Source organism: Sinocyclocheilus grahami, unplaced genomic scaffold, assembly GCF_001515645.1.
Source record: "Sinocyclocheilus grahami isolate Dianchi unplaced genomic scaffold, SAMN03320097.WGS_v1.1 scaffold188.1, whole genome shotgun sequence".
In the NCBI taxonomy this organism is placed as follows: domain Eukaryota; kingdom Metazoa; phylum Chordata; class Actinopteri; order Cypriniformes; family Cyprinidae; genus Sinocyclocheilus; species Sinocyclocheilus grahami.
In genome coordinates, this window is record NW_015505367.1 from 836,969 (window position 1) to 847,002 (window position 10,034).

The 10,034-nt window shown below is 37.7% G+C and overlaps 1 protein-coding gene across 1 annotated transcript in view; it reads left to right on the top strand.

Moving 5' to 3' along the window:
* The first annotated feature begins 975 nt into the window (after nucleotides 1–975).
* LOC107594651 (rho GTPase-activating protein 29) overlaps nucleotides 976–10,034 on the top strand; it is a 70,135-nt gene continuing 61,076 nt past the window's right edge. The window contains exons 1-2 of the mRNA XM_016284781.1: nucleotides 976–986; nucleotides 6,976–6,981. The gene's annotated coding sequence lies outside the window, so the exon portion shown is untranslated. The remainder of the gene's footprint in view (nucleotides 987–6,975; nucleotides 6,982–10,034) is intronic.

Genomic DNA, 10,034 nt, shown 5'->3' on the forward strand with positions numbered 1-10,034 from the left:
AAAGTGTACTGCATGGAGTGCCTTTGGCTGTGAAAAGGCCAGTATTCTGGCAAATTTTAAAGATGTAATTTACACAATGAAGTACACACCACCAGTCTCTGGAGCAAGGGCCACCTCACAGTTACTGTCAGGAGCATTGATGGGAGGATCAGTTTTCCGAATGTGATCAGCTGTACCAGAAGAAAACAACAAAAAACATTCACAACATTTTCAACTTGTCCCAAGGCTAGTGGCACAATTTTGCCTCCCTTATTACCAGCCTGAAATGGCCCAAACTCACTGTTTAACGTCAGTATAACATTGTAATGGTTCTACGGTAATGAAGTACATTGTTCAAAAAGTATACAAGAGATGCTCAAAAAGCTGACTGACACGGAGTGTCCACATAAATTAAATATCAAACAATAAGAGATTTTCCAAACCCAACTGTGGACAGTCCAATTACTTGCAGTTATCTATAAGGTGTCATATAGATGATGAAAGCAAATAAGAATGCTTGCTGTAGAAGCAGATCATTAAAAAAAGAAACAAGCTGGTTGGCCACTGACAACACACTCAGAACAAACCGCTTCCAAGCACAGCCTTACTAAGACCAATAATTTAGTGTAGTTTATACTGCTTTACACAAATACCGTATGCAATCAATTTATTTCCATGTCAAAAATCAAATGAGTGGTTGTGGTTTGATTGTTTCCCTGATATATTCTTTGTTTGATACATTCATAAGTGCCTAATCAATGTAGATATTCAATATATCTTGAATGAAACACTATACTGACGCTTATTAGACTGGTTCCTGATTGATCTTGGCCTTGCATAGACAATGTTTCCATTAATGTCTCTCTTTCTCCAGTGCACCCTTGGTTCAGGTGTCTTTACTGGTGCTGTTTCCTCCTCTTCCTGCAGCTCACCAAGCAAGTCATCAAGACTTTGGAGCTCATCATTGAGTTCTTGATGATCAACCAATTTATCCAGCTTCATAAACTGTTCTTGGAGTTCTGAATCACTCATGCTGATGATGGCCAGAAACACAGACAGACAAAGACTCACAACAAAGATGAACAGATACGACAGCTACAGATGTAAACAGAGAGAGATAGAGAGAAAAGCAAATAAGAATGCTTGCTGTAGAAGCAGATCATTAAAAAAAGAAACAAGCTGGTTGGCCACTGACAACACACTCAGAACAAACCGCTTCCAAGCACAGCCTTACTAAGACCAATAATTTAGTGTAGTTTATACTGCTTTACACAAATACCGTATGCAATCAATTTATTTCCATGTCAAAAATCAAATGAGTGGTTGTGGTTTGATTGTTTCCCTGATATATTCCTTATTTGATACATTCATAAGTGCCTGATCAATGTAGATAACAACAATAATAAATTAGTCGTCTGGTGTTGCATGAACGCGATTGGCTAGCGTCTGCGCTAGGGTATTTGCATAAGGTGATCTGATTGGCTGACGCCTGCGTTGGCGCTTGAAAAGTTTTTAGGCTTGTTTGAGATGCACCTTGCCTTGCCTGAAATGAAGGCGAGAGTAGGCGGCTGCAGTGAGGGGAGGAGTGAAATAAGCACAGGCAAGACGGACAGTTCTGACCTCTAGAAGTGAACAGATACCTACGAGATCAAAGGCAGATATCGCGTTATTCTCACTTACATGCTCTGTTGCTAATCTACAACAAAAGTTGTTGGAGGCAATGGCTGGTAGAATCCAGCAGTCATGGCACCTCGGTTATGGAGAACATGTCTGGTGTGCATGCTGACATCACATTCAGCACAGAAGAAGGGGTGTGGTTGACAGTCACAACACCGGACAGCAGCTGGATTGCTCCCACACTGTTGGCAGATGTGTGTTGCCACATTTTCTTGTGCCGCAGCGGTGTTCACCAGACGGGGTCTCTCTGCCCTCCACCTCTCTGAAAAGAGACTTTGTCGTGTGCTCCAGTTCGAGGAAGCTCGGAGAGGATCTCTTGAGGTTCCAAGAGGTGATGCCAACAGATACCTACGAGATCAAAGGCAGATATCGCGTTATTCTCACTTACATGCTCTGTTGCTAATAAACATGATATCATTTCAGTTCACTGCTGTGTGTGTGTGTGTGTGTGTGTGTGTGCACTTTAGATGGGTAAATCCAGAGCACTAATTATGAGTATGGGGCACCATACTTGGCCACAGGTCACTTTCACGGCACTTTTTCACTTTATATGACAATAAATATGATGAACAAGACACTCAAAGTGCTTGCTATTTAATTCCATACGAAAGGTGTATTTATCATCCATTTTTACTTTAATACGTTCACCAGACAGGGTCTCTCTGCCCTCCACCTCTCTGAAAAGAGACTTTGTTGTGTGCTTCAGTTCGAGGAAGCTAGGAGAGGATCTCTTGAGGTTCCAAGAGGTGATGCCTTTAAACTGAATATTTAAAAACAACACTTTAATATATATATATATATACACAAACATGTACTTTAGATTTTTATAGAAATATGACAACACTCACATGATCTCACACAGAGATGCGCTGTCATAGTGTTTGGGAACATTCATGCATAATTTAAAGACATAATCATATGAAATCAGATAAAAATAAAACATTTTAGAAGAGAACCGCAGCATCACAGTTGTCTGAACCAATGAGCATTAAGCTGTGTCGTCAGTCAGTGGTTTCCCATCATGCTTTTGATCATCAGTCGGTGGAGAGCAACTGCACAATCCGACACAGCCGCCTCGCCGTCGCCAGAGTTTTTTTGCACACGCCAGCATGACATCAGTCGGACGTAACGGACACGAAGATGAATCTATTTCTCATCTCTTCTGGGAATGCTCATATACAAGAATGTTCTGGATGGATTTCTGTATTTTTGTACGCACATTTTCATCACAAAGGTTTTCTTTGTTATACAAAGATGTTTTATTTGGTCAGCACAATTTTGATAAAGATGCAAAGGACCAATATTTCTTGATAAATTTGTTTATTTTTCTAGCGAAATTTTTCTTACATAAATGTAAATTTCAGGGTGCTAAGCCCTACTTTTTTTTATTTTTCATAAGGAACTTAAATCCTATCTGGACACTCCTTACATCCAGCAACTCCAAAGCCCTTAAAACTGTCTCATTGTGTCATTTGTACGATATTTTCCTGATTTTGTAACCTGCATTTGTACTCTCAATTGTATGTACCCCTGGCATTGATGGTGTATGTTCTTAGCAATGCAATAAAAAATAAAAAAAACCGTAACTCAGACACTTTTCTAACCGGCATGCATCTCGCGGTGATCACCGGTGATCGGTTGTGCGCAGAATTTGCTCATCTCAAACAAGCCTATTAACTTCTGCCACGAGCGATGTAGTCTGTGGGATTCCCTGCACGTTGAAAAATGACACCAAGGGACCCTGACCAAGCGTCCATATGTGACGCGTTGGGAGTGAGAACGTGTTGTATATGTACGTTAGAGTTCAGATGCAAAAGTCTCTTAAGTGCCGTCGGAAATATTCTTTTAAAATTAGCATTTTTTATCAGGCTACTATATTTATGTTCAGTTATGTCACTTTAATTGCATAGAAACATACCTATACATTGCCATTAGACCTATACATTGCATAAAATTATAATGCTGATAAAAATGCTCATTTTAGATGAAAATTATATATTTATATAAATTCCTACTTAGATTTAGACAAAGGAATATACTTACATCATTGTCCAACAGTGGTTTTGATGTCCCTTTCTCTCTATAAGTGAATCGGGGACATTTAGTCAATTACCTAAGAAATCAGTGACATTGACTTTCTATGAAACTCTTGCAGAAGCACGTTAACGTCTGAATAAATGAATGCGTCGGCGTCCCATGTCAACGATATTTCAATGTCGAAGAGGTTATAAAGTACACCGGGTAAATAAATGGCTACAGGCATAAGAAGCAAAGATTTTACCCATTGGTTTCCGAAGACAGTCTTTGTTTTAATACGTACACGGCGAACAGCAAAGCACCTGCGATGGAGGAATTGCTGGTGTTACGAGATTTTTCTGTTTCAGTGGGCGGGGCAAAGGTCAATATATTTACAGTGTTGCACAAACTACATTTGTTTATCATTTCGTAACAGTTTACAATGTTTTTATTAGTTTACAGTGCACGCTTTGTGCAGTCGTCCCTGACTGAATGATTGCAGGCATTCTTTGTGTAATGTTAGGATAAAGCACAGCCAACTTCAGCTAGTTGTGGCCTATACATTGATTTCAGTTCTTTGTGCTCTTCATTTGTAGCTTGCGATGCTTTAAAACTGTGTCTGTTATTAGTTGTTATCATTTGTTGAATACACCACTGCCTGCAACAAATGAAATAAACCTATATAAACGTATCTGTGCACATTTTTTTTGTATACTGGTATGATGATCCATGTCTTAACTTACCCCGTTCAACATTCTCCATGCTGTCTGGTTGTGAATTGTCTGCAGTCTGGTTGTAAACTATGAGACAACCATACACTGTTGCAAAAACATGCTGCTGAAATTTCTTCTTTTTTTCCCCTCCGTGTTTCCAATGTAAAATAGTTAAACATTTTTTACAAACAAATGCAAATGTACCAATTAAGATTATCACAAGGGTTAAGGCTCCATTTACACAGTGAAACCAAAAATCCCAGAAAACCTGGATGATTACAGCTACACAGGTTTCCAATATTAGCGCAGATCCAACTACCATTTCAATTATTTATATTTATGCTCTTCTGTTACCTTTTAATAGGGTGACCATACATGCCATTTTCCCAGGACGGGTCCTGGCCAGGATTTCTGTATTGCCTAAAATATCTAGGTTTTGGCTTTGTTTGCAGACCGATCGGTGTATGACATCAAAATACCTCGAGAGCATTTTGAAAGCATAAGGAACCGTCTGTATGGTATTTTGATGTCATACACCGATCAGTCTGCACACGCAAACAAAGCCAAAACCTAGATATTTTGGGCAATATAGAAATCCTGGCCAGGACCCGTCCTGGGAAAATGGCACAAACACCGGCTGTCAGATACTTACTAACAGGGTTGGGCAAAGATACATCAAAATGTATTTGAAAATAAAATACCAAATACCTTAATTTTAAGTGTATCAAAATAAACTACAAAATACAGCAGTCACACCATGTATCAAAATCAAATACTGTATTTTTGTATTTTACAAATACTAAAAAATACTTTTACAAGGGAGCATGACATTTCTTTGCAAACCTTCCATCAATTGGCCTATTTGATCTATCTCTTCACCAATACACTGACATGCAATAAATCTGACCAGTTAACAGATCAAATATTCACATATCCCTGTGATCTCCCAGATGAAGGTTAGTTTTAAAGTAATCAACAGTTTAATGTTTAAGAGTCTGAGAATGCCTCATAATTGTATCTTAATTTAGTTACTTGGTGCTTGGTAACGAAGGGCCTACTTTGTATCAGCAGCACTGACTCAATGACAACTGATGGCACCTGTTTTCACAGCAACTCATTTCTAACCAATTAATCATTTGAATGTTAATCATAAATTATAATCATATAATTTGTGTCAGGCAGTCATTCATGCAATGGTATGCAAAATCATGATCCTACTAAACAGCTACTTCTATTAGGGTACAATATTCAGCAATCACATATTTATTTATCAATCATCGGACACCTATTTGGAAGTTGGAAACATTTTAGCATTACAACAATTAAATGATCAATATGTTTTGATATTAAATGTAGCCAAAACATAAACAGAAAGTAGCAACAGAACTTGTCAAGGAGTATTAACCCAACTCCAACCACTGAATCTATTGAGAGCCATGGGAGTATAGAGGACACATACACATATACACTTATAAGTGCAGTTGCACCAGGCACATCACTTTCTATTGCTCATTCATCCATGCTTCCTTTTTCACTCCAACATTCCAATAATTCCTGCTCACTAAAAGCTGCATGGATATATTCACTTACCCCGACAGGCCTATCTATGTAAACGATTTAGAAAAAGTTCCGTCGATTTACACCTTAATCGCTATTTTTCCCGTTGTCAGTGCTCTTTTGTTCTTTCATGTTAACTGAAGGCAAATCTGAATTATGCACTATTTTAACTTTAATCGACAAGTACAGTTGACCATGACAACTGTGAGTATAGAGGACATACACATATACACTTATAAGTGCAGTTGCACCAGGCACATCACTTTCTATTGCTCATTCATCCATGCTTCCTTTTTCACTCCAACATTCCAATAATTCCTGCTCACTAAAAGCTGCATGGATATATTCACTTACCCCGACAGGCCTATCTATGTAAACGATTTAGAAAAAGTTCCGTCGATTTACACCTTAATCGCTATTTTTCCCGTTGTCAGTGCTCTTTTGTTCTTTCATGTTAACTGAAGGCAAATCTGAATTATGCACTATTTTAACTTTAATCGACAAGTACAGTTGACCATGACAACTGTATTGTTATCTTATAGTCGCTCACTCAATGCTGGATGGAGCTGTACAGCTGCAGCTCACGTGCTGGATGTAGGGGTTGGGAGTGTATCTGAACTAAATCAGCACCCTGATAAGGAGGTTGACTGGCACAATGTATTTTATGTATTTTGAAAATACAAAAATACTCATCTTAAATGTATTTAAATACAAATTACATTAGATTTTTGCCAAAGGCTTTAAACTACTAAATAGTATTTTGTATTTCAAATACGTATTTTAAATACATGTATCTGAAATACTGGCCATCCCTGCTTACTAACAGCCGCCATGTTCAATATGAAACCAGTCAGGACGCGACGGCGGGCAACGAAGGACCCACGCGGTGGATTTCCTCCTGTTTTTCCGAAGCACGACTGTTAACGGGGAGTTTCTATAGGTCTACACATGCCTAAGCTCATACGAACACACATAAACACACACGGACGTAAATACACAGCTAATGAAACTTTCAGCCGCAAGGTGTCGGCAGAGTCACGTCATTCTTCAACATTTCTATTGCTGCGCTTTTGATACGTGCTGCTTTTGTTTTAGAAATGTTTTTATTTTGTAGTGATAAACGTGTATTAGAGTTGTGATTGATAATTAATTACGATAAACTTTATATTTCACATTTCCCCCATCTTTTCTAGTTATAATGGGATCCGTTTCTCTGTGCCAATGTCTCTCTTGTTTATTATACTGATATTATTATATTCATTTGTTTTTATTAGAGTCCACAGTTTGATATAAAAATGTCTTATCAGTGTTTTTTATTATTAAATAAAAATATAATTTATTATTATCAGTGTTTTACTTTTCTTTTTACTGCCTGTATTTGGTCATTTATATATATACATATATAGGCCTATACAAATGACCAAATACAGGCAGTAAAAAGAAAAGTAAAACTAACTAAAGAAAAGTAAAACTAGTAAAAATGTATGTATGTATGTATGTATATATATATATATATATACACACATATATATACACACACACACACACTCACCCACACACACATATATATATATATATATATATATATATATATATATATACACACACACACACACACACATATATATATATATATATTCAGTGATCTCATCATCATCCAGCTCAGTTCAGTTCTCTTCAAATAGTGTCTCTGCAATCAAGTCGTTAATATTCCCCAAAATTAAGTGTCCCCAAATAAGCAAGCGACAGAAATGAAGTAAAAAAAACTTGATAGAAGACACAACCAGTCAAAAGTTTTTGAACAGTAAAGTCTGTTTTTTTTTAAGTTTTAAGTTTTTAAAAAAAAGTCTCTTCTGCTCACCAAATATTTCAAAAACATTAAAATATTTTTATATATTTATTTTTGTTGTACTTTGTATCAAATAAATGCAGGCTTGGTGAGCAGACTTCTGTTTGACACTACCAGTCTTACAAAACGTTTGACTGGTAGTGTATGTTCACCTGTTGGAGCTGAATTGGGGGGGGGGGGGGTTTTAATTTGTTTTTTTTTACAATTCTGGTACATTCAAAGATGGTACGTTCATTATTCATGCAACAGTCAAGTGTTCACGTACCTGAATAACATCTGCATGCACAATAAAGTACACACATAAGGGCCTCCATATACAGCAGAGTCTGATGTGGCAGGTGGAACTGACTTCAGTCCAGAGTAGGCCTGGGCGATAAAACGGTATCGATATTTATCGACGGTACACCTTCTTCGATATCAATAGAAAAAATGTTCGATATAGCGCACGATATAGGCACGTGCTATGAGTGACGCAGACAGCACACACAAACACGAACACATGCTGAAATGAGTGTTGTGCCTGCCTGTGATGAGGAGATTGTGAATAAAGAATGAATATTAGTCGAATTTAAAATAAACGTTTGCATTTGAATGTTAGGTGTGTGTGCATCAGTGAGCGTCATCAGTGGCGCGTGAGATGCAGTGATGATGATGTAAGTGACGCTGTTGTATTTGAATGTTTTGTTAGTCTAGCCCACGAGACACGCCGCTGCTGTGTTATGCATTCAAAATATTAGAGAAATATAGAAGCTCAATGCGGAGAAGATCTTGAATGGGTTAAAACCGAAACCAAACCATTCACACAGAACGCATTAGGGTTGCACCGAATATTCGGTAACCGAAATTATTCTTGAATAAGCGAAAAGGCCGAATCATATGAACCGAACAATGACGAACGCGATCAAATAGAGGCACATGCTAATGCAGCAAACATGTCAACAGTGTGAAAGTATTTAAAACTATCAGAGAAAGACACAGAAATCATTACAAACGTGAAGCACCGACAGCGAGAGACTTAGTGCTGCATCAAGTCTCCGATGAGAAAAAGAGGTGGCTAATGCTGATGGTTAGGTTACTGTATGATGATTGAAATCGCGAAAATACCTCAAACGATTAGTAAACAAACTGCAGAATGTTATATTTTCTAATGCATGCACGAATTGCATGCATTCTGACAGCGCTGCACGAGCTCGCGGCACCAGGGTTCAAAGTCCAAAGCGCGAGGAAAATCTGCGCTAAAACTGTGTTAAGGCTGATTTATACTGCTGCGTCGGACCTACGCCGTAGCCTTTACGCCGTAGGTTATGCGTCAGTTTTCATTTATACTTCTACGTCATTGTCCACGTCAACGTGCAGTACACATGCAAACCGCTAGGAAGCAGTGTCCACGGGCATGTTGCTGGTGTAACCCGCAGTACCACGGCAAAAGCCGAAGAAGAAGCGGCTCGTCGGAGAAGCATTATAGCCGTGACGGCGGCAAATAAATATCAAATCATTAAATCATTATTTAAAACTACAAAAAGGAGACAACAACGGAACAGGAGATGATGGCGTTCTTTCAATCTGCACAAGGACTTGTACCACGGCAGATCAACATTGTTTGTTGCGGACAACTACTGATTTATAGTGCTATGTAGTATAACAAATGATAAGACACTTGTTCTTTGCTTTGTTTTATTTTATATAAGAAGGTGTAACATTAAAATATATTAAAGTGCACATAAACACTTAGATTTTTGCACGTCAGGCTACGGCGTATGCGTGTGCGTCTATGCATAAGCTACGCCGTAGGTCCGACACAGAAGTATAGAAGTATAAATACTCGTCAGTTGCTCAGTAACATTTTTGTGAATTTATTTAAAGGCATGTGCCAATGTGATATGTGCGACAAACATTTTCCCAAATTCGTAATGAAAATTATTTATAATTATAAATCTGCATGCTGTTGTCAACAAAAAGAAGCACTGAGATCTTCCTGCGGATTTCTGCCAAAATAAAAGCAGAGAAAAAGCAACAACTCCATCGACATTCATAAATGAAATTATTGTAATTTTACTGTCGTTATGTAAAATAAAATAAAAAAGTAAGACAATAATAATGATAATAATAATTACCCTACAACAGCTCTGTTAATACATGTATTATAACATTCACACATAGTGTTCAAATTGGGATCTGTAATATATTCTAATGCTTTAAAATAAGTATTTTCTTAGTAAAAAATACATGCCTGATTCAAGTCT